This window comes from Myiozetetes cayanensis, unplaced genomic scaffold (genome assembly GCF_022539395.1).
Source record: "Myiozetetes cayanensis isolate MyiCay16 unplaced genomic scaffold, myiCay2020 scf2-11, whole genome shotgun sequence".
Classification (NCBI taxonomy): Eukaryota; Metazoa; Chordata; class Aves; order Passeriformes; family Tyrannidae; genus Myiozetetes; species Myiozetetes cayanensis.
In genome coordinates, this window is record NW_026087411.1 from 5,813,764 (window position 1) to 5,838,506 (window position 24,743).

Below are 24,743 nucleotides of genomic sequence, written 5' to 3' on the forward strand. Positions count from 1 at the left end.
CTGATCGTTCCGGCCTTTCATGTTCCACTAAACCGGTTGTACTTCGGGACAATAAAGCTTTAAGACCTAATATAAAGGCGATTATTAGTCATTAATATCACGACTCGTTTAGGTATTACGCTCAAAATGATCTGTAATGATTTGTGATCAATCAAGATGATGGTCTTGTTAGAAATTAAGTTCAGTTTTCAGTTAGAAAACCAAAAAGGAAAAGGATAGTTTTAGAAGGAAGGCTTCCTTAACTTGAAAATTGTATCTGACAAAAATCCACAAAGGAAAAATAACTCCAAACAATTCAAACAGTGAATCTGCCAAAAGAAAATGAGATTAAATGATGGTTTTATGGATTCTTAAAATTGTAATTCGAAAGATCCCCATCTAACTGATGTTTAACACCAGGCACTCCAGATAATACTCTGCTGAAGTGACTAAAATGGGAGGAAAGGGCATCAGACCTAAAACCTGACATTTTACTCTCCCAGTTCAGAGGCCTCAGCACACCTTTCCCCTTCCACTGGTGCTATCAGCCATTCCTTTGAGGAGATCCAGGCTCTCTCATCCGGTGTCTGCAGCACAGAGGCAGCCCTGAACCAATCTGCAAAGCCATTCAGGAACCCTTTACTAAATTTTGACAAGTGATTTGCGAATCGCCCAGGAGCCGGCAAACATTAAAACCAGAATTCCCTCCTGGCTGGATATTTTCCAGCAGTAAGGCACTGAAATTTGGTCCTTCTGCTCGGGGGAAACAAGTCTCTTCCTGAAATCGCAACGAGTCATAATAAAAATCACTAAATAAAAGGAGAAGGTTCATTTTCTTCAGGGGGGCCTGAGTGGTATCTGTTCAGCGGGGCCTCTTGCCTACTCAAAAGCCACCCGGAATATTTGCAAAACTCGCAAGTCAGATTCACTGTATTTCAGAGCCACGCTCTGCCCTCCTTTACACTGGATTTGTAACACAGCAGGATCTGGCCTTGCGTAACCGCGCTGTGGATGCGCCCAGCCGAGCAGTGCCTGCCTTCTGGAGCTCAAAGTCCGCAGCAGGTTTACAGTCCCCGTGCCTGGGTGTGTGCGCGCTATCACCGGCACCAGAGGCAGGACCACAAACATTTGCTAAATAAGCAGCTGGGCTCCAGCCCCGATGTGCACAGCCCTGATTTCGCCGTGTTCTACTCGGCAGTAAAGAGCCTCAGCCTGTGCCATCCGAGTTTTAAACACTCTGGCTTTGCTAGGTTGCTCCAATTTTACACCAGCACAAGACCAATCTCACCGCCCCTTCTGTTTCCTACTGTAACTCTCCCAGGCCTTTCTTGGCAGGAGTTTACAGTCACGCTGTAACTCAGATTGTTCCTCTGGACACGACTAGTGCAACCTGCATCCACACTCAGCTGCACTCTCAGCTGAGCACAGGTCACGATACGGGTCGATAGGAATAGAGCTCCTTCCTACGCTCCGCACACAGCACAGGCTCCATCCTGGCGGGACGAGGGCTGGGCTATGCAAGGTGAATATTCCTCCTGCCGACTGCTGCTCACATGGCCTCGCAGCTGATCTAACGAGACCTTTCTGGCCAAGAAACTCCACTCTGCAGCTTTGGAGCAACCTGGCCAGGAGGTGCCTGCAAGACCCAAACGCAGTTTGTCTGAACGTGTTTCAGTAAGCACAGAGAAACAGCTTGCAAGTGAGCTACAGAGCACTGTGCTAGGAATTGTGGAGAGGTTTCCAGAGCCTGCAGGAGTGTGGGGGGGGAAAGTCTGCATGTCTGCAAGGAGGAGCCACCCAAAACACATCCCGTTTCTGAAGGATGCACACAAGGCCTTCCTGGGGAGAAGCAGCACAGATGTAATTGTGCAGTCGTAGCCTTGACACAGGCCCTGCTCACACGTGAAGGCTGGATCAAGGGTTGGACTTGATGATCTTGGAGGTGTCTTCCAACCCAGTTAATTCTGTGATTCTATGAAGACAACATGCTAAAAGAGAAGGAACCAAGCTGTGTTCTTCTGCAGCGGTACTGACCTGATGTGGACTACAGGCACAGTCTTAAGTGCAGCCTTGTCTTTGAGCAAGGATGGTCAAAGCCTGTCTGACTGAAGAGGTAAGGTCTCATGAAGATCACTCAAAACCCCTCCTTGCCTTGAAGATAAATAAATAAATGAACAGAAATCAAAGACTGGAAAGATTGGGAGGGGGGAACAGACATGAGCTTCATAGGCAATTCATTAGAAATACTACAGACTGCCAGGTAATCTCTGCCCATCAACACGCGTGCTAATTAGGAAAGAGCAGCAAAGTTTGGTGTGCTGGAATGTTGGCATCCCTCACATTTAGGAAAAAAAAAAAGAAAAAAAGGGAGTGAACTGCATCCTATGTTTCTAATTTCATCCTTGGCCTTTTTCTTTCTAATTGCAGCACACACAAGTACTATGAGATTTCATCAGGTAATTGTACGACAGGACTTTGTTTTCTCCCTGGATGTTTTTGCCTTAGTGCACTCAGGAGCTTGCAGGTAAATACCTAATGCTGACACCAGAGCAGGCAACTTTTTTGCAAATAAAGACCCCCTCAGCACTGGTAACTTGGGGAAAGCTAAACAAAGGGCCTGCCTACAGCCAAAGCTGCTTGTTCGCAGCGCTTCAGCAGTGCTCTCCCCACCAAGCAATGCGGGTCTCCTGCGTAAGAAGGAATCACACTGTGTGATTAAACACCACTAGGACCTCGTGCCACCTCCGTTCAGGCCAGCTCAGGGATCAGTACTGACCTTTCCAGAGCAGGGCCCTTCTCATGCAAGGCCCAGCCACAAATATAAACAAGCTCCTCAGTTAAAAAAAAGAACGGGGTGCAGCATTAACTGTGGTCTGCACCTGTATACGAGCAGGGAGGGACCTGCACCTGTGAGCTGGGCTGCTTTCCTTGGGATTTCAATGGCTTTTTTTTCCTCCTTTTGCTGGTGCAACTCTTCCACTGTAACAAGGTTGCCCCACACAGTCCCAAGGCACGAAGGAGTTGGTTAAAACAGAAGGAAGGAATGCTCCACCCCTTCTCACTCCAATTTTAGCTCTCTTTCTCCCCCCCTTCATTTTCTGCTTTAGTTCATGTTTTTCTCCTTTAATGTTTTTGTGGCAGTAGGAGAAACACCGTTCCCTAGAATGCATAATATGCTTAATTATCATTCTCTGTTAGTTCTCTAGGAAAAAAAAACCCTACAGGAGAAATCAGTTTAATTAATGAGTATGACCAAATGCAGCCTTAGTTCTAATGCAGTATCATATATTATATGTCCAGTTGGGCAGTTGATCTTCTTTGGGTAAAATGAACAGAGATGCAAAAAAACAGGGAGCTCATTAATCAATATTCTGAGTGAAACTACCCCCTTTTTTTATAGTTATTCTAAGCTTCCTACAGATTTCAGTGACAGTGTCCAGTTCCCAAATACTGCTTTTGGCTTTGGTAACACAGGATTGGGCCTGTACAGTCTACTAATAGAAAGCTATTGCTTGGCAGTACCAAGGGTTGTGCCACATGGTAAATTCATTAAGTAATTAAGAAAAAAACCAAACAACCCTGAACTCCAAGACAGCTCTCAAACAGCCATACCCAATAAAAATCCCCAGTGCCTGTGAAGGACAAGGTTAGTAAGGTTTCTTCTGAAAGTAAGATTTGGTGATTTAGATGCTTTTCAAAAGGGCTACTCTTCACATACTAAATTATTAAGGAAATATTATGGAACAGGATTATCAGGAAAGAAAAAAAAATGCAGTGTGCATTAGCTGGCTTAGTCAGAGGAGGTTTTGCTGCATTCCTCATGCACGGAGATGACTCCCTCCCTCTGTAATTCCCTGTGCACTCCCAGTCCTCCAGAGACTGTTGGTGTGCATCATCCTTGCTCCAGCTGAAAGACTGTCCTCTGACAGGAGTTTGGGCTCCCTACCATTGCTGCATGCCTCCTCACATCTTTTTACCTTTTTATAAAAATCCATGTTCTTTCCCAAATCCCATTCAGGCTGCATCACTTGCAAGATGTGCTTCATTTCTGGCCCAGGCCAGACTGTTCACACTGGTGCTGTTTGTACGGCACACAGGCTCCTAAAACAGTCTACCCTTTCCATTCTTGCTTCTTGTGACACAGTGAATTGTACTCTGCACTGAGACATGTTTTAAACAATTTTAGGCTGCTTTTCTTTCCCTTTCAGTGCTCACTCTGCAGTCTCTATCAAAAGCACAAGTCATTCTTTTCTGGAACACTTGGTTACTTTTTTGGAGAGAGGCTACGCTGATGTCCTGATATTCATCTCATACTGGGGCCAGTGGATTAAGAGGGGGGAAAAAAATCTGCAGATAAAACCTGTTTTACAGCTGAGGAGCGAATATTTCTAATCAAGAAAAAACACAGCAACGGTGAGGAAAAATACAGAGATGGCCAGTCTTCAGCCTAATTAACCACCGGTGTAAACAGATGTTTACACCTGCAATCAAGCCAGAAGACTTCGGGCCACCCACCAGTCTTGAGCACAAACCCAACGTGAGCCTGAAAATCTTGACAACATGGGGCTGTCAAACATGCAAGCCACACATGCTTCAATACAGAGGTCGCCACCCTGCCCCTTGTGCTGACGGACCACCTGCTCCTTGGTCACCAGGGAGAGCAGCTCTACTGGTCTGGATTACCGTGTGCGCTGCACGTGCCGCAACCCTTCTCCAAAGCAAAGCTCTATTACGTGGAGACATAAATTTCTGGAGCACACATATCCCCCCTGCACTCTTCTTAAGCACTCTTGAACCATGAAAAGAGGCCTTGGTTGCATGGGCAAGTTGGAATACGTTTAGCACTGCTCAACCCTGCTGGAGACGCCAAAGGCTTGACAGACCAAATGGGGCCACCGGTGGGGGTGACTGGAGGCTTCTAGAAGTGGATGTTCCTGCTCAGATTTGTTGCATGAAAGCACTGTGCAACAGCAGCAAGGATTTGGAGGCTGGGAGGGCACAACCAAAACGGTGTTGTGGCTACAGTGTCCATGTAGAGTGTACCGTGGCTCGGGGTGTTACAGAGCACTGCAGTTAGGTCATGCAGGACTTAAAACCATGTCACTGGAGTTTAACACCTCTTTGTGCTCAGATGCATTACCAGAAAAAAAGAAAAAGAAAAAAAAAAAAAAGCCAACATCAGCAACCTATTTCAATCCTTATTTACATGAAAACACAAGTTAATACACCAACATCCAAAAGAATGCACCCACCTCTAGAGCTGCTTCTGCTGGCTGGAATACAACCTGTAGAGCATATTAAATGCTCCTGCACAGTTCTGGGGGCTTGGGCCTCTTGTTTGAAACTAGTTTCTTAGAGCCTCTAGATTCTTAACAAATAAGATAGAGGCATTTTCAAACTAATTCAACTTTGCAATAATAAATCCTTCCTCTGACTGTCCCAGGTGCAAAATTTTTCACGGACAATGTTTGTCTATGTTCCTTTCAGACAGAGGTTTCTGAGGGTCTAATTTTAAGTAAACACTGAGTGACCTACACAACTTCTTTAAAAAAAAGAAAAAAGCAAAAAGCCAAAACCAACAAACCCCAATAAAACAGAAGTTGAATCTGCAGGGCCAAATTTAGAAGAGGAAGAAGAAAAAAAAAAACAGGAGCTGGCAAAAAAACCCTAGCACAAGAACATCAAATGTAGCAGCATAAACTCCCACTGCCATTCTGTTCCTCTACAAATAATTGAAGATCATATAGAACTGAACTCATTGAGTCAATGCAGTGAATGCACAAGTCTTTCTGTTTTAACCCTTCACAAAATGTGTTATTTCGTATATTGTGTGCAAAGAGGAGATTAAAAAAAAAAAAAAAAGACTGAATGAGTACATCAGATGCTTTTAGTGACTATGCCTGTGGTAATGATTCATTTTGTCTCTCTACATTCCCTAGTGCTTGCACGGCTAAGAGTCAGCAGAAGCTCATGCTCATACTCAACACTGTATGTGCAGGTAAACAGACTGTGGGTGATGTCTGTATTTCTTAACTCTACCTAAAACCACCCCTGTAACGGTCAGAAATACATTTTATCTTTCTGAAGAAAAAAGGAACTGCAAAAATTAATTTAGGTTCTCCTCTAACCTTATTTTTTACTGTTCTTTCGCTTTAAAGGAAGCTGTTCATTTTTAGTGACCATTAGCCAAAGGCTAAAAGAGGTTTACACCTAATTAGTATTCTGAAGCAAAGATGAAACACTAAATCACTGCAAACCCACCCAGCATCATTTAGGTTCTACCAACAGGGCAAAGAAAAAAAGCTGAAAATTCACCATTTATCATCACAGCCCATCTTCCCCTTCCTTTCGCACCTCTTAAAGCTCTCTTTCTTCCTCCCACAGTGTCTCCGGGGTGCTAATGTCCTTGAAATGTGGCAGGGGGTCTGGAAGAGGGGAGAGGCGGCTCTCCTGTCTGGTCACACCCATCTGACACAGCATGTGTGGGCAGTTGCCGGGGTGGAAAAGAAAAAAAAATAATAATTTGGGAAAATAAAAAGAGATATGTGGCGGACAAGGATGGCACGGAGCTAGGGAAGAAGATGCTTCATGTGGCATAGTGCTCCCTCTGTGACAGCCATGAGCGGCTCTCTCAAAAGAAGCAATAATTCTCCCCTTTTTTTCCCTATCTTTTAAATTTTGGCCTTGGTGAGGGAGCAAAACAGAACTTGATGAGATTACAGAGGGGAATAAGTGAAGGAAAAGGAGCAGACTCAAGAAACAAGGAGGAAGAGCTGCATCCCCGTTGATGGTGCTGCTACCGGGTCCAGGCCATTCTCTGGACAGCAGCAGAAGAAAAACATGAGGTGTATCACTGAGCCTTCCCCTACTGCTTCTCCCAACCACAAAAAAAGGAAGGGATGGGCAGAAGGCTCCTAAACGCCTCTCTTCCACACAGATCCACTTTCCTACAGAGGTTCAGCTTTACAAGACAGTTTCTATCAGATTCATTTGTGGAAGGAAAGATGCCAATGACCGTCCTGAGCCATAACTGCTGTCTGTGGAGTGAAGGACCTGCCCACGAAGGCAGGTAGTGCACAGAAAGGCACCGGCCTATTTGTAGTAACTGGGCAGAAAGAGGCACCCTCTGCAAGAGGCTCACAGCGAGGGGCCAGCCAAGCCACGGAGGGATGATTGTCCATCTGCCATCCCTCATGCCCCAGTGCATTTTCTAATCATCCACACCCAAGGGACATTCCTAGTGTGATTCCCGCTTAGCAAAAAAGTCACAGTAAACTCCGTTTGCTTTGCTTGCTTACCTACTACAACAATAGTGTTATCTTTCAGGTTAAATATTTTTTCTTTTTTTTTTTCTCCCCTCAATCTGCTCTTCTGCCAATTTTCCTTTACTCTTACTGGATGTTCAGCTCCTGCCGTAAGAACAAAAGGAGTTAAGCAGGTGTCAAAGTGCTGATAATTTGACTCCACACACATACCCAAATACTATTCCCAAGCAGGTTAGCACACAGAAACCTCTGTTTGCTGGCAGCACTCTTCAAAGGAAACTCTCATCTGAGCAGCTGGGAAAGTGCAAGTGCTCACTCCTTACTCTAGTTGTGGGGTTCACAGAAAGAACATTGCTCCTACCAGCAAAAAGGGAGGCCTGGCATTTGATGGGTTTCTTTTGGTTTTAAAACCAGAACAACCTAAACCAAACCAGCTCTGTTAGAGAAACACGGCCTTCCGTGAGATGTTCAGGTGAAAGACCTCAGGCTCCCAACAGCTTTTTTTGCTCTGTGCCGTTGAGGGCTGATGTGGACAAAATAATGAGAAGGAAATGCATTTGTTGTTTTGAGCTCTTCTTCCTTTCATTTAGCAAAGATTCCCCCTTAAATAAATGGAAGTGGGGAGATCTCGGAATAAGCCCCAGCAAAATTTTAATCACACTTTTTCTTCTTGCAAGCGAGCCGTCATTCAGTAGCTAGGTGGTTCTAAATAAAGAACTCTAGTCAACAACAGGAAATAACTCCCACAGAAAAAAAGGGCAGAATACAAACTCGCAGCAACTCTCGTACATAGCTCACAACGGCCTTTTGTTCCGTGCACATTAAGTCCAAAATCTTTACTTTACAGAACATGTTCTTACTCTAAGTAATTAAAGCTTATTTTTAAGTTGTCGCGAGTATGGATCCCTTCCTTGCCTTTCTCCCCCCCAAAAAAAAGTTACATTAAGAGCAGGAAAATCAAAAGCCATTCCCATTTTTCCTATTTCATTTAATAAGTAAGGACATTCTAGGAATGCCACACGATGATCAGGATTTTTAAAAATTCAGATGGTGGGGTTTTTATCTTTTTTTTCCCTTTTTCCTTTTTTTTTTTTTTTAGGGGGAGGTGCACTGTTGTGTTCTCAGCTGCAAACAGTTTACATCCTTCACAACGTTCAGAAACCACTTCATGTTCAGAAAGTACAAAGCACCTGGTGTTGACGGGGAGGCTCCGACATACATACACGATCTATGAGATCTAAAATATGTCCGATTTATTAGGATAGCTCAGGGTTTTTATAGCATCTGTATACAAGGTCTCGTGACAAGAAGCACATAATTGGTTACAGGTCACTGTCCAGATGTAAACATGCATTACAAATACCTTTATAATTGGTTATTAACAGGTAACAAGGCAATTATTTACTTTATCAAACTCCACCTTCTTCTTGGCACTGATTTCCTTTTGTTCTTGAAAAGACACCCGCGGCCATCTTGACACCTATAACTTATAGTGCTTATAAAACTATATGAAAGTTTATAAAAGTCTATAAAAGTACCTCACACAATATAAATTGCTCACACATTCATCATGTTCCTCCCACAAATCCCCTTTTTTGTTTTTGAGCAATTTATACTACACTACAATACATTCTTATCTTACCACTAACATATTACAACACACAAGTGCATGTACCCATCACCATTGAAAATTAACACCTTCACTCACTTATCATTTATTATTATCCTATAATGCTAAAACTTAACCCATACTAAAATTTAACAGGTAGTACATTAGGTTCACACGAAACACTCTCTTAAATTCTTGACTTCTATGATTATATGATATTACACTATAAACTATAATAATACTGAAAAACTCTGTAATTCTGAATAGCTTATCTACCACAATATCAACCTTGTTCTGCAGTATCACTCCCTTTCCAAGGTCTTATCCAACGTGTAGGCAGCCACCGAACTCCTGTATCTGTGAGGACACAAGCATGTCCTCTACCAGTTAGTTTTACCTCCGCAGGCCCCTTCCAGACCCCGGTTTGTGGGTCCTTGTATTGAACTTTCACTGTTACCTGTGGATTTACCAAACCTGACTGCATAGAAGTGTTATGAATTACAATAGGAGGGTCCGATCTTCCACCCGTCAACCGTAAAGAATTCAAAACATATAACACTTTTGCAAGTCGGTTATGTGGGCTATCCAGCTCTTCTCCCCCTTTCTGTTTTTGCAAAAGTGATTTCAGGACTCCATGAGCCCGCTTGATGATGGCTTGTCCTGTAGGAGAATGAGCTATTCCGGTAACATGAGAAATACCCCAATTCATGCAGAATCTGCGAAAACGCTGTGAGGTATAACCGGACCCATTATCGCTCTTAATTTCCGTAGGGACTCCTAGGGCCGCTATACATGCATGCATATGACGAATGACATATCTGTCACCTTCCCCAGCATGAGCAGAGGCCCATATAGCATGAGAAAAAGTGTCGATGCACACATGCACATACTTCAATCTTCCAAACTCATTAACATGAGTGACATCCATCTGCCAAAGCTGCAATGCTTGTAAACCACGAGGATTGACCCCCAAGCCAATGCCCAGCCCATTTCTGTGGCAGGCTGAACAAGCTTGTACAATGCCACGTGCATCTGATAGAGTTAACCCAAATTGTCTGGTTAGGACTTCTGCAGACTGATGGAAAAAGTCATGGGACAAGACTGCCTGTTGAAATTTGTTCACAGCAGGACCGACCCATGCAGGTGCTACTAACTTGTCCGCCCTGTCATTACCAAGTGTTAAACCACCATGCAGTTTCTGGTGACTCCTGATATGAGTGATAAAATAGGGATGTGTTCTCTGGTTTAACAAATGCAGCAACTGTGTCATGAGTGCTGCTAAGATCTTATTCTTCAGGGTTTTGATCATTGCCCTCTCTATCCTCTGAACTGTGCCCACTACATAGAGAGAATCGGAAACTACATTGAGAGGTTCTTCCTTCCAGAAGTTGAAAGCCCACACTACACCCCGCAATTCAAGGGTTTGCAGTGTGTCACCTTTAACACCTGGAAGCAATTTGTGTTTCCACTCTGTTCCCTCCTGCCAGGTCACTGCCGCTCGCCGAGATTTTCGTCCAGCATCTGTAAAAACAGTTAGCCCCTCCACAGGATCATCTGAACGCAACACAAGCTGTTCAATAATCTGATGTTGTAACAAAGGCAGCAACTTGTCTGATGGATAGTGATTGGTGACCAGTCCCTCAAAATCCGCCATAGCTATCTGGAATGGTTCAGATTTCTCAAACAACCACTCTAAATAACTCTGAGCGACTGGTACAAATATTACAGATGGATCCCTTCCAGTTAAGTCACAAATCCGTCGCCTCCCCTTTATGACAAGTTGTGCGAATAATTCAGGTCGCGTCATAATTGTCTTTTTGGGTCGATAGGATAGGAATACCCATTCTAAAATTCTTATGCTGACCGCTATTTGGCAGATGACACCTAATGGATGCTGTCTATTCCCTCCAGAGTTGACAAGTAGATACTGGACTGGCTGATCTTCTAGTATTCTACTGGCGTACCCTGCAGCTATTTTACCTGAAATGTTAACTATAGCTGCTTTCTGCACATCTGACAATTCTCTCTGAAGCTCTGCATTAGCAACAGACCCTAGCAAAGGCATTAGAGGAGCTAGATCATCATTGGTTATCCCACAAACAGGTCTTACCCACTGTATGTCACCAAGTAGCTTCTGCACATCAGTCAAGGTTCTTATGTCAGTGTTAATGGTTAACTTCTGTGGTTTCACAATACCAGATGTTATGGTCCAACCCAGATACTGCCAAGGCTCTTGTCTCTGAATCTTCTCAGGAGCGATTTTCAGACCACGGTGACCTAATTCTTGTTCTAACTGCAACAACAACACAGGGATATCTAAATTTTGGCCTGCTATTAGAATATCATCCATGTAGTGATAAACCAATAGCTCGGGATGCTGATTTCGAAATGGCTGCAAAGCCCAAGCAACATAGAGCTGACACATCACAGGTGAATTCTTCATCCCCTGTGCGAGAGTAACCCATTCAAATCTCTTTGCTGGCTCTGCTTTGTTCACTGAGGGTACTGTAAAGGTAAATTTTGCAGTATCATCTGGATGCAAGAAAATAGTAAAGAAACAATCTTTCAGATCTATTATCAGTATAGCCCAATCATGTGGAATCATTGTAGGAGAGGGTAAACCTGGCTGTAAAGTTCCCATATCCTCTATGACTGCATTAATAGCCCTTAGATCATGCAATAGTCTCCATTTCCCTGACTTCTTTGGAATGACAAATATAGGAGTATTCCATGGGCTTGTAGATGGAACAATGTGACCTGCATCTAATTGCTCCTGAACCAGTTGTTGTACTATCTGTAGCCTGTCTTCTCTCAGCGGCCATTGATCGACCCATATGGGTTTTTCTGTTCTCCACTTCAGCTTCAAGGTCGGCTGCTTGTCAATGGCCGCTCCTAAAAAGGAGAAGTAACCAGGCGTGCTCCCATCTGACCTAGCAGGTCTCGACCTATTAAACCCACTGGCAAAGATAACACATAGGGCCTTGTACTCACTGATGTACCGTCAGAAAAATGAAAGCTTACCACATCTCTACTGATCCATGTTTGCTGTATATCACCTACCCCTCTCACTCCTGCAGGTGCCATTACCACAGGCCAGGTGTTAGGCCATTTGTGTCTGGGGATGATGGTAACATCCGCTCCAGTATCAACGATCATGGTCACAGTGCTGGACTGACCATTAGGATGCTGCACAACTACACTCTCCTCAGGCTTCCCCTGCTTAATGTCTATGGCCAACATCACCTCAGGAGAACCTGTGGAGCCAAAACGTTTATCCCCTCGAGCCCGTGATTCTGCCTTGGGCACCACTGCTTTAAAAGGTACCAGCTGTGTTATTTTGCTGTTAGCCGGAATGAAAACTGGTGGTGTTAAAGTATATACCATGATTTTGATGACTCCTGTAGCATCAGCATCTATCACTCCTGGCACCACAAAAATTCCCTGACGAGACAAAGATGAACATCCTAACAAGAGAGCACTTAACCCTTTACCTAAAGGTCCTTTCAAAGTAGAATCAATCAGATACACGTTCTGAGTTTCAAGCAAAGTATCTACTGCTGTTGCCAAGTCCACTCCTGCACTCCCTGCTGTGGCTGCTGGCCATTGTTCCAGGCACCCTGATTTACTGTCATAGCGCGAGGGCGATTCGCGCTCGGACGGAAGTTTCCCTTCTTTCTACAGTTACTAGTAAAGTGAGTATTCGTCTGACAGATCTTACACCACTTTGACCCTCCTGCTGGCATGGAGGTTTGAGCTGCCCCTGGTAAAAACATAGCTCGACACTCGTTTTTGACATGTCCCTTCTGACCACAAGCAAAACACCTCATGCCTCTTCCACTATTATTACTCCTCCCCTGATTTTGCACCAAAGGCTTCACTGCTGAACTCACTGCTGTGGCTATATAGGCAGCTTTGTCTTCCTTTATCATTCTGTCAGCAGCCTCAAGGAACTGAGCTGTCCCAGCACCCCTAGGTACTGTGCTTAAGACTGCTTTGGTTTTTTCGTTTGCATTATCATAGGCTAACATATCCATAAACTTCGCTTTCATGGTATTATCTAAATCTGGATCTGAATTTATAGCTTGATGTAAACGATCCACAAACTTGCTGTATGGTTCATTATGTCCCTGTCTAATCAAGGTACACGGAGGTCCTGAATGTTCACCCTTCACTGCAAGCAATGACTTATAAGCTAAATCCTGGCTAGTTCGCAATACCTCTGGCATGAATTGTGCCTGCCAATCTGTCCTTTCAAAAGGACCCGATCCCAGTAGCATTTGAGAAGTTACCCCACACAATGGATCTCCTTGCGGTCTTGGCTCAGCCGCAGTTGTGGTGCAGCAAGCAGTCCACCTGTTGAAAAACTGATATTGTTGAGAAGGGGTTAACAACGTGTTAATAATCATACGTGTATCATATGGTGTTAACACATGAGCTGTAAAAAGATGCTGAAGCACAGACTGTGTATAGCTTGATTTTAACCCATATTGTGCTATGGCTGTTTTTGCTTCTTTGATGACCTTCCAATCTAGAGCTTCCCATGATTTATTACCAGCCTCATCAACAAACACAGGATATGCACTAATACCCAACGGTTCAATATCTCCCTCTAACATTGCCTGTTTAATTATTCCTTTCCACCGTAAAGCCGGATTATGACTCCCACCTCCCATCCCCCCTCCCGGCAAAGTTGGAACCTCGGTAACAGGAATCTGAGTCCCTGTAGCGCGTGAGAAAGGGGGTCCTGGAGGTGGCATTGACACCGCAGGCAAAGCTGAAAGAGCAGGGAGAGTCAGGTTCAGCGAAGGAGGCTGCGACTCTGCCGGTTTGCTTTCCAGCACTTGGATGCGTTGAAGCAGATTGACTATCTGAGCCTTCATTTGTTCCGAAGCAGCTTTCTCGCTTCCAGCATCTGAGGTCTCCCCCTCTTCTTCCACCTCCGAAGAAGATCCTGAAGATGGAAGTGAGGGAAGTATGTTCGTCTCCACTTGAAACTTTGTTTTCATTTCGCTTTTCCGGGGTCGCGAAGGATGACGTTTCAGCGCAGGTGCGATTCTCAGAGTATGCGAGAGGCTAGCCATGGAAGCCTCACTTGAAGTTGCCGCTGATGATGACGCAACAGCTGGCTCCGTGCCTGACGCATGCGCGATGGTTACTGCTGGTGGTGCTGCGGGCGCAGGCGCAGAAGGTCCCACTGCGATGACTGACTGCGCAGGCTCGGCTGCAGACGCAGGCGCACTGCCAGGTGCTGTTGCCACTGACGACGCGGGGGCAGTGAGGAGGGGGAGAGCTGCAGGCAGCGCAAGCGCAGTGACCGTTGGAGTCCCTGGCTCCGCTCCACCCTTGCTCTCCGCGGTTCTTGCCCCCCCCACCGCAGCTGGAACCAAGCCGAGCCGCTTTCTCGCCGCCATTGGCACGGGCGCGGTCGTAGCGCCGAATACCAGCTGATCCGCACAAGTTTTACTCTCGGAAACTTCCGTTTCCGCCCCGCTCTCGCCATCTAAAGCTGCGCGCGCGGATAGAGACACTCGCCGCTCCGCTCCCGCTTCTTCCAGCGCGTCTACCAACAAGCGCCAGACACCTGGAAACTTTTTAACTTCTTTAGACCCTCCTGAGGTCTCTTCCCACAGTTTCCGACCCACAGCGTCCCAGGTAGACACTTCAAAGGCAGCAGAAACACTGGGGATAAGGTCCTTTGCCTTGGACCACTTTAACAGCTCTCTAAGAGCGTTCGAATCATAATTTGGGTCCTTTTTATAAAGGATAGCTTGGAGAAGCTTTTCCACCGCTTCCTCCTCTTTTGAGAGGGCGGTCCCCATGTCTCTTCCCCTTTCTGGCTACTCGCTTGATCAGGGCGAGATTCCCACAAACTGCTTACCGCGCGGATTTTTCAATTCCAGACGCTGGGGTAACGTCACCGGAATTCCAGCCAGCTTCTCCCTCCTTCGTCCAGTTCGCTTCCACGTCCTGACCGAACAGCGAACCCGAAGTCCCGATTCCACACTGCTGCTTTTAACACCGTCTCTGGCTAAACTTCAGAGGGGCAGCGAATTTCGCTTTTAAGACCTTCCTGGCTAATCTTCAGGAGGCAGCGGTCCCAGTGTCCCTGTCTTTCGGGCGCCACTTGTTGACGGGGAGGCTCAGACATACATACACGATCTATGAGATCTAAAATATGTCCGATTTATTAGGATAGCTCAGGGTTTTTATAGCATCTGTATACAAGGTCTCGTGACAAGAAGCACATAATTGGTTACAGGTCACTGTCCAGATGTAAACATGCATTACAAATACCTTTATAATTGGTTATTAACAGGTAACAAGGCAATTATTTACTTTATCAAACTCCACCTTCTTCTTGGCACTGATTTCCTTTTGTTCTAGCAAAGACACCCGCGGCCATCTTGACACCTATAACTTATAGTGCTTATAAAACTATATGAAAGTTTATAAAAGTCTATAAAAGTACCTCACACAATATAAATTGCTCACACATTCATCATGTTCCTCCCACAACCTGGTCTGTGGGAGGGGGATGAAGGAGAAACCACACATCTCCAGCCACTTTTTAAAAACTCAGGTTAGTGTCTAGAATCATCAGCTTTTAAATTACACAACGCATCATGGGCCAATGACTGAGCACAGACACCAAGCACAACACCCAAAAATGCTCAACCAAATTCCCTGAAAGAATGCACTAATGGTTAATTCCATCTGGCTTTGAGAAAGTGTGGTTTTGGTGTGCCGAGGAGGGAATTTTAAGATGGCTGCTGCCTGTTAGCTGCCATGGATAGATCCCTGCAGGAGGTGGGAGAGCTTCTTGAGGAACGTGGCTATGATTTGTGGCAAGTATCTTCTGGAACACAAGCATGGGTATAGCAGATTTTAGTGGCCATCTGATTCCAGCATCTCTCCATCAAATAACCTTACGTGGCTTTGTCACATTGCAACCCACCTGTAAAACCAACTTCCATTTTAGAAATTAATCTTTTTTAAATTATACAGCTGCAATAACCAGGGTTTACAGTTCCAGACTGGATTTTTGTAGCTGGAATATGTGAAGTGGCTCACTGTGCACATGTGTGTTGCTGTGTGTTCGTGTGCACATGCACCATCAAAAGTTTACAGGAAGAGCAAATCAAATTTGCTTCCTAATGCACAATAAACACACAGGCTGAAGCAACTCCACACTCAAATCCAGCCCAGAATAGTTGCATTATAAAGTCCTCGGCAGTGGGTGCAAACCTGAACTTGCAATTACAGCCTTTTCTGGGTCAGCAAATAGATGCCACTGCTGAGAGGTCTGGACTCCTTTTGAACTTTCAGAAAGGAATAAAAATCGACGAGGTAAAGTATCCTAGAGCAGCTGTCCCACTGTTTCCCAGCCCTCACCCATTAGGTTAAACACTACAACGGTTTCAGCGGGACCAGCACACTTTAAAAGATGTAGTCTCTCTGTCTTTTTCTCTCTCTCGCTGAATGATATTTCTGCCCACATGCACTGACACATACAGTGTCTAACAAGGCTGTGATTCATTTTCAGTTCTAGTCATGCTCACAAGTGATGTAGCACACTTGCTGTGCCTTCAGGATCTGCGTAATTTAGCTTCATTTTCTCTGCCCCCACCCTGCATTAAGTGAAGTTCCAACAAAGCCAAGTCATCACCCACCAACTCCCCCTCCCACCTGCCTGGGGGATGTGTACAGCAGGAATCTGAATAATAATAATAAAATTAAATTAATTTTTTTAGAAAGAGAGAGGAGGGGATGAGAGCTTGAGAAATATCGTGAATTGTTAGAAAGCTTTCTAACAGTGAATAATGTGAGTGAATAATGATAATGGGATGTATACTACCAGATCACTGAAGCAGCTGTATCAGTCCTGAATCATCTCCCCATACGTGTTAAAAGCAGCACTGTGTCTTGCATCATGCACGTTCATGCTAAAAACTGATTGACATTAAACCTGAATCCCTGATTTATAAAGGCAAACACCTCCCCAGACTCTCCCATGGTCACCCTGTAGTGACCATTCACTTGTCCCCTGTCCTCTGCAGTCGCTTTGACCAGGCACCAATGTCAGCACGTCCCAACTGCGAACTTCCCTTCACCCAGTGGCCACCATCCATCATGAATTACACACGGTGGTTTTGTGATACAAATTACAAGCTGCTTCTGAGCTAAACTCCATGTATTTGAGGCATAAGGCCAAGCTGGAACAAAGTGAAAGACAGGCTTTTTATTTGATAAATCTCATTATCTCGCTGGCATTCAAAATTCATCTCAGACGCAGAAATGAATTGCAAAGTAGTTCTCCAGTCACTTTGAAGAGCCAAGATGCTTTAACGCGTAAGTTAAAATGTGTTTACACTCCCATTGCACTAACATTTCTAGCTCTCCTCCACCTTCAACCTGGAACTATGTTTTGATGGAACAGAAAACTTGATTTTCGGAAGAAAAACAAGTCAACCGCATTTCTTCAGCAACGATCCACAGACAAAAGTGAGTCACTGCAGACTCCTTCAAGCAGATCTTAGTGATCTGCATGATTTCCTTAATCCCTAACCAGTGACACAGGGAAAAAAGAATTAGCACCAAAAGCTAGAAGGTAGTTCAACATTACAGGTAGGATACTGAGAGGGTTGCTGTCACGAGAGAGTTACAGTGAACTAAGACACCACACATGATCTTTCTTCCTTTATATGAAACGTGTGGTGGGGAGCCTTGCATAAGACACACACCCCCCCAGCTAAGCAGCCTCTCTCGTTGCTGACCCTCATTCATGACCAATATGAGTAAGCCAGAGCAGAGATTAAATTCCCTGTTTGCTGTAGAGGTCCATCTACTTCTCTTCCTCACTCACTCACTAAGTGCTCTCACTCGTGCAAGCTCATCAGCCAGCATGTCCCCAGTTCAGGCACACTTAAGTGTCCTGTAAAGAAAGAACCCATGGGGACACCAGAATTTTGGGTCACCCCAGGCTTGTCCCAAGCCTAATGGCTGGGGGAAGTGGAGTTCCTCTCTCTGCCTTCCCATTAACATCCTGCTTCCTGCCAGGACAAGCCTGGGCTGATCAGGAGCTGAAGAAACACATTTCCTCATGGTCATTTGCTTCTGATCCATTCCCCTCCTCAGAAGCTCTCAACTATATCAAAGGAACGGAGGAGTGACCACAGCCAGGGAAGGGCTGATGTACGTTTCTGATGTACAACACACATGACTGGGAAGGAATCGGGTCATCCCATGAGGCTGATATCACACAGGGCTCTAGGAGCTCTGAAACACTGGAGGAGGACAGTTCCCGAGGCTGGATACTCGCTGGGAGTAACGGGTCAGGCAAAGAAAGCAGCGGACTGTCATTCCAGCAGACGGGCTACTGCCTCATTTTGCAAATTGAAGAAACGAAGCGCAGGGAAACTACGGGATGGCTTATTGTGGAAATGAAAGTCAAGGCCGTGTGTTTTGATTTACAGAGTGCTCAACGCACAAGTCCAGCCTTCCTCATCCACAAAGTCATGCTGTAAACATCCTCAGGGCAGGGCCTGCACCTCTCATTTGCTTTATGTCTGTGGCTTCCAATCTTTCACGGTTTGCAGATCCCTTCACGCTTTCCAATAGGGCTGTGCATTTAAACCTGCTGACAACAGGCTTGCTTTCCCTGGCTTCCCTGCACATCTTGCACGTAGCTTGTGAATCCTCACAAGTGTCCCTCTGCAGATTACCATGTGTCCCTCTCTTCTTACTGATCCCTATACACCCCAAGAGCCAGCAGTAGGCGTTTTCAAAGTAGCCCTAACTCAGTCTAGTTGCCCTAATTCCAGACAAAAGCATAGAGCCTCCCAGTCATTTCAGCATTTCCCATCTCAAGGTATGGGAGCTGTTGATCTCCCACATGAAAATGCATTATGCTGTCAGCCCAGCCTAAGGGCTGTTATTTAATTTACTTGAGGAGGTAAGTGAAAGCCCCTTCATGCAAATGCTTACAATGTGATCTGGAAAACAGCAGGCGTAATTAGATAAAATGGCAGCAAAGCCCACCAGGGAAATAATGTTAATTCATGAGGATTTTCCTCTCCACCTCCCTCTCAGCAAGGTTTGAAGCCAAGGAGGGGAGGGAAAAAAAAATCAGAATGCACCTCAGTGATCTATCTCTTGGTGAAGTAGAAAAACAGGACAGCAACCAGTGGGGTCATCTAAAATGCCTCAGCACGGCACCTCCAGCAGGAATGGCAGCCCATGTTCCTAAGTGATACAGCACTGAAAACAAAAACTGCTCTGTCACAGTCATAAATTAATCCAAGTAGAGACATAACGAGCCATCATCCTGAAACTTCACATCATCTCCTGACCAAGGCCCAGCTAGGCAAAAGAGAAGATCTGTCACATGATAACATCCCTGCAGCCCCCTAGCCCTGGTAATGATTAACACCACCAGAACTCTTTTGCAAGTCTTTGAAAGCAGATCTGGCATTTCCAACCCACTCACCAATTCCTTCCCTCAAAAATATCCAGGGAAGGGTTTTGACCAAGCAGTGTCACAGCTTCAGCAGTGAAAGGGAGTGCAAGGACATCCCGGTCTCAGCACACGGACACGGATATGAATGGCAGGGAAGCTCCCACAGCGACCTCGGGAAACCACAGCTCTGTGTTTCAGCTTCCCCCTCCCACCTAGAAGCCAGCCAGGAAAGCCACCTCCTGATTGCTGACCTGCCACTACCGAAATGGATTCCAATTAGCCAAGTCACTCACGGCTATTAGGAAAGAGAGACATTTTTTGTTGTTGAGTAATTACTCCTCATGAAATGGCTTACATCCCCAGTTGATTAGGTCACAACACACTGTGAACAAATTGATGTAACAGAGATATCTTTAACCTGATAAATTAAGGCATACTTTCTCAATATAGAAAGCTTAATTGAAGCCATGCATGGGGTACTTACCAAAGGCATCTAGACACAGATGTAACAGGCACAAGCTAACAACGGTTGAGATCCAAAGGCAGCAGCCCATACACATCCAACTTGCTTATTTATTGGAGGGAAAAAAAGAAAAAGCTAGTTTGTTTGCTTACTGTGAGGATAGTAAATGACTCAAAGTGAACAGAGTAGCTTGACACCAGCAGTTACATATGTAAAGGCAAAATTCAGGTGGCACATAAGAAAGAAAAGAGATTTTGTTTGCTTGCTTCCCTATTTACTTTCTCCCAACTACCAGCGGAAAAACATTTTTTTTAAGTCAGGGATTTACTTGCTAAAGCAATCAGAGATACAAAAAGTTCATACAAAGCCCAAATAACCACACAGTATCGTGCCACAGCAACGGCTCCCAAAAAGTCCCACGAAGTCCCCCTTGAAGAATCTTTAGCCACAGTCAGCCTAGGTTGTATTGCAAATAAGTTTGATTACATTTCCTCTCCCTTCACCAAATCCCAAACTTAAGTGTCCCTCCACAAATAAAAAACTTAATCTGCCTGGAGAACAACAGGTCCACCACCATGTCTATCGAGTCATCCATCGAGGTACGCTGGTTCACTTAAAACCAAAGCCAATTGCCCAAGCCTGTACATACCAATGACTTCCTGATTTTGGGACTTGCCCATTTACTAAAAAGGAGGCCGTTCTCTTTACAGAGCGTGGCCCTAATCTTTCAAACAGTTTCGCCTGTGCTTAGCAGGAGCATGCGAGCACTTCGGTCCAATGTAAGCATTTGCTGAAGTGAGGCCAATATTTCCTGTTGCAGTTAAAAGCACATTATACAGTTAGGATGGAAAAATATGACTGCGACACAAAACCAGCCCTTCTCTTCCCATTTCAGTGTTGGGGGTGGGGGTAGGTGGGGTGGAGGGGGCTCAGGAAAGCATTCTCAACGTAAATATACGTGACAAGGGCCCGGGTAAGAGCAAGCGCCGCAAAAAAGCTTTACACTGCGCTGGCTTTCTAAGTCGGGAAACCAACTGGGTGTCATTTAATCTCCCAGATTAAAATCACTTAGCGAATATTGTATTGTTTCAGTGTTCTCGCTGCCGGCTCAGCGTTGGGGGCCTCGCCGGAGCTCTGCTGCCGGGCGGACTCGCCGCTAATGAAACCTCGCGCAGGAGCAGCTGCCGGAATCTGTGTCAAACTGCATCTGGCACCCATCTATCTTCCAGCCATCTAAATTCACCTCTGAAATCATACAAAAGCAGCCGCAGAGCTCCCTGCAGCCACTCCAACACACCAGGCTTTGTCTCATCAAGCCTGTTAAGCGATTTAAAGCAATTTTTTTTTTTTTTTTTAATTTGCCTCGTGTTTTTTTACGGCAGCGGCTCTCACAATGGAGGAGAAGAAGTTAAGAAAAAAATTGAGGGGGGGGAAGAAAGGGGGAAAAGTGCCCTTTTTTTTTAACAAAAAAAAAAGCCTGTCAAGTTCTCAGTAGACTATCATTAAACCAGTTTTGGCTGAAACTGTGTGTTTAGGGGTTTTCCAATGGAGACACTCTGGTGCCTGCAACACTCAGACAGGGAGGGGAGGCTTCTATACAATTGTTGAATTGTTGTCATGGCTATTAAATATGCTGTAGCACAAATACCCAACAGGGCAGAAGGTTTGCCATGTATTGGCTCTGGAGAGGTATCAAAAATACTGGTATTAACTAGCAGATAACTGAGTTATACAAACACTGAATAAAAGATTCAGTCAAAAGTTTTAAAAGGTTTATTAACTTCAATCCAAACCCTTCCCCCTCCTTTGCTCCCCAACTCGGGGCTGAAAGTACTCCGTAAATTAAAAACATTTTACATTTACTGTAGCGTTAATTTGACCGAGTCTCCTCTAACGTTTGGGGTAAAACTGTCTCTTCTCTCTGTGCATTTTCTGCAGAGGACAGGAGTTTTGCTCCACCTCGTTAGGCTCACTAGTGGCAGTTTGAGAGAGTGGCACAGTAAAGCCATGACTTGCTGACTAAAACAGGTTAATGAAAAACAGCCTAGTGACTGAAATTGAAACTTCTCATTTCTCTCAAGAAAAGGGTGTACTGTCAAGATAAAGCAGAGCCTAAGCTTGTCTATTAAGCAACTTTCAGAGCAGCACTGCTCAGCACAGCAGCACCACAAGCTCCCCAGAACGAGAGGAGGGGACGCAGCCCCTGGCATCGGGAGAGACGCCATCCTCTCCATGCCAAAACCCAGCCAGCTGCCGGGAAGCAGCATTAAGGAACACGGTGTGTGGCGGGCATGGGATGTGCTGGGCTCCCCTCCCAGGCTGAAGTTGTCCATCCAGACAAACAGGTCATGATCCAGGTGTCAGTGACATCCAGCCATACGGCACGAAGGACTCCAGATGAGTGTGCCAGGCCTTCCGTCAGGGCAGTGGTGGGCGAGTTCAGGAGGCGTTTCCTAGACTGAACGCTTCAAACTGCGGAAGGAGCAGGAGAAACAGGATCTGTTGACCCATCTAATTAAGGTGAATTTTCCCCACGCAGACTCATACACATTTCTCCAGGCTATACAGGGCCCTCATTTCTTTGCCTCAACCCAAAACAGACTGACTGCATTTTGCATTTCTGTGACAACTTGTTCTCAGCACTTCTCAGGAAGAAGCACAAGGTATGTCTCCTATGAAAACAGTTGCATGCTCGCAGATACCTCTGTCTCTGCTGCTAATTCCATTATATCTACCCCCTTTACAGCTAATCTTTTGCAGCAACTGGCCCTGTTACTCCATCCTAACCCCATCTGAAAAAAACTGCAAGCGTGCTCCTTTCCTGGGAGCTTCCCAAAGTAACCACATAGACAAGAAATTGCATTCTTGAGCAAAGGCTACAAGTCTGACTGCTGGCATTGCTGCTCTTCTGCCCACTAAGTAAAAAGGAGGTTTGTATATGCCCTGCAAAGGGTCACTTTAAAAGGATGTCCAAAGTTAAATCACCAGTGCTGAGAGGCTGAATGAGTATCCTGGGCGGCCCTCCAGCCCCCAGCTGAGCTCAAAAGTAGGACTGACAACAGCCCCAGTACTGTGGCCACCAGGAAAAGCCACAGAGATGGACAATTCATTTTTCACAGGCCAACGGGCTGACCTCTGGGCAGCATCGGAACGAGTCAGCATAAAGGTGACAAAGCTCCGTAGAACCATTATAAATCATCCAAGCCAACCAGCAGGACACCCGTGTGCTGATGCAGTTAGCTTACACCTTTTGTTTTGTTTTGTTTTCCCTTTGAAAACGGTGTCCTCTCCCCCGTCACCTCCAAAGGCCAGGTATCACAGGGGGTGTTCTCACATCCCGCTCCCTGGAGAAGCCGGTCCCGCTCTCCAGGCACTCACACATCCCGATCCGTGGCTCGCCAACGTCACGCCAAGCCCGTGACGCAAGCGACAGCCTGTTGTCCAGGTGGTGGTGTGTGACCTATTTCTGGGCTACAGAAGTTTGGGTTGGGAGGAGTGTGCAATGTGTAGCGAGGGACAGAACAGGAGGAGTAAAGCAACGCAAGAAAGTCAGGAATGGATCCTAAATTCTGTGCATTGGCTCTGTGTTTTCAGAGGCCAAACCAAAAGCAGTGTCAGCTTCATGGTCTTAACATCAATCTGAAGTGGAAGTAAGAAGGAGAAAGCATCCCCAACTGTGGGAAGCAGAAAATTTTGCTGCCTGTGTCCCCAGAATCTGGTTTCCTTAACAGTATATAGCATCAAGAAGGAAAAATGCTTTAAAGACATAGAGGCATTTCACTCCTCCCTGCCTTCGAACAAGAACATTCATTCAAAAACAACCTTTGTCTCTGCCTGACCATTAACAGACAGTACCTGCTCAGCACCACTTCCAGGTGTCTCAGGTTTTATGCACATAGAAGCTGTCCTGTAATTGGCACAAACATATTCCCTGTTCATTTACCAAGTGGAGTATTTCTTCAATCATTCCACTCTCACATGATCTACGCAACCAAACAAGCTCCGTAGCAACAGGGTAAATTTTCACAGATAATTCTCCCTCTTGCAGGATTTTCTTTGGCACTGGGCTGAAGCATCGTTGGTTTGCTTGTCACCTGATGATTTTGCTGTATTTCAGAGCAGCTCCACTGGTCCAAAAGGACACCAGCACTGTCCTACACGTACAGACAGTATTTCAAAATTTACACCACTGCCCTCAAGTTGCAGCCCAGAGGGCATCCCACAGAGGTTGTGAGAAAAGGGAAGCAACTGCACTTGATTTACACAAATGCACAGCACTCCTTTAATTAAAGGAGACTCTCAGTTGGTCTGTACCTACTTTCTTGAAATCTTTGGGGCTTTCCAACCCTCCCAGCCTTCTGATGTCTTCAGCCATAGGGAATTCTCTGCAGATACCTGTCCTAGTACTTTGGTCTGTGCATACAAAGCCAACAGAGATGTTGTTGGTTTGTACTATGTGGCATGTGCACATTGCCAACCCCAAAAAAAGAAATAATCCAACAAACTTCTCCAAAATATCCCGTTCCCTCTATTGGTTGTGAAAAATTCCCCAGTTCCAATTTCCAGAAACTCCTGGAAGAGCAGGCAAGCCTCTGTGCCTCCATCCCTTAAATATAATTTGAAGGAAATTATTGTTTAAATAGTAAGGGGAAGCCTTTTTTTTTTTTTTTTTTTAATGGGGAAAACCAGAAAACTGAGTAGAGCTTTTCTACATCAGGTGCTGTGCTCATGTAATGAGTTTTTCCGTGGTGTAACAGTTTTCAAAACAGGGCAGCCAAGAATTCCCTTTTCCAGTTATCTATAAATCAGGGTTGGAGAGAGAAGAAACAGTTCCATGTGGTATGCATCAGCCTGAGCAATCACTGCTGCAAGTCAATCAGGTAAAACAGCTACTCAGCATCAATTTGCAAAAAAAAAAAAGGGTCATCTACGAACTTAGTACAGAAGAAAGAAAGCTTAAAGCTCTGCCAA

At 45.3% G+C, this 24,743-nt stretch overlaps 1 protein-coding gene across 2 annotated transcripts in view; it reads right to left on the bottom strand.

Annotated features, from left to right (window-relative positions):
• The window catches only part of SERTAD2 (SERTA domain containing 2), an 87,241-nt gene that overhangs the window by 22,790 nt on the left and 39,708 nt on the right, over positions 1-24,743 (bottom strand). The window lies entirely within an intron of this gene.